The sequence below is a fragment of the Suricata suricatta genome, chromosome 11, assembly GCF_006229205.1.
Source record: "Suricata suricatta isolate VVHF042 chromosome 11, meerkat_22Aug2017_6uvM2_HiC, whole genome shotgun sequence".
Taxonomy (NCBI): Eukaryota; Metazoa; Chordata; class Mammalia; order Carnivora; family Herpestidae; genus Suricata; species Suricata suricatta.
The window spans coordinates 8,765,552-8,766,672 of NC_043710.1; positions in this window are offsets into that span (position 1 = coordinate 8,765,552).

Consider the following 1,121-nt stretch of genomic DNA (forward strand, 5'->3'; position numbering starts at 1 on the left):
TCACCCTCATAGCAGCAAAGAGCCAGAGTGACCAGCAGGACACTCAGGAACAGCCTCATGGTTTATTTTGCTTTGAGTTTTCAGCTTTAGTGAACGGTGAGCAGTTAGGAGCCGAACTCAGGAGGCTGGGGAGCCCAGGAGTATTTATACCTAGAAGGCCTCCCTCGTGCTGCCCAAATAAACATGTGGTCATGTTACAGGACTGGCTTCCAGCCCTCTCTTCCTTACTCGGGGCTCCTGCCGTCCACCTGTGCCATAGACCTCAATGACTTGGTCCATGTGCCCTTTTACAGGCATTGCTGGCACCAGGCTCCTCTCCTTTGTGGCAAATACTGAGGTTGTAATTTTACAAATATAGAGTCAGTTAATTAATACATGTCTGCCTTGACGTGAACTCCATGACTGCAGGGGCAGCCTCTGCTTTTGCTCATCTTTACTTAAGCATCATGCCTGGCACACAGGAGAGGAAAAGCCAGCAGTATTCTTTGAATAAGTGAAGGACTATGAACCAACAAACCACTACGCTTGGTTAGGGTGTATCTTCAGTGTGAAATGATGCTTGTTATGTCAGGTTTCCCTTTGCGCGAGTGAGAGGCAGAAAGGGCGGTAAGAGAGATGAGTGGTTTTTATATCCCAAGATCCCATGAGGAAGACTACCTTCTCACCTACTAATTTCCTATTCTAAGTTCCTATGTCTAAAACCATCAAAAGGTATTTCAAATCAAATCAGTCTCTCCATTGACAAAGAGAAGCTCCTGGTAAGCTTTACTTGTCAACTGGAAGGGTCAGACCTTCTGAGTCATCAGGGTTCGGGCCATGAGCTCCCTCAGGGGCTCGTCCTTGGCCTCTCCCCAACTGTGAGCAATGTGCTCTGTGGGACACAGGGGAGGTGTGGAAAATTCTTATGAAAGGCGTTAGGACGTCAGTCTGGTTATACAGAGGGAGCACCTGTGAGTGCTGTTCCAGGATATGTAGAATTCTGACATGAAGGACTAGCTGGAGGAGGGCTCCCGAGGGAACAGCATGAGAGAAGACAAGATGGCATAAACCACGTGGCTTGGAATGTCAGGTGCCTCGGTTACCCTCACACATGTAATACGTGCAACTCTGCATGGTGGGAG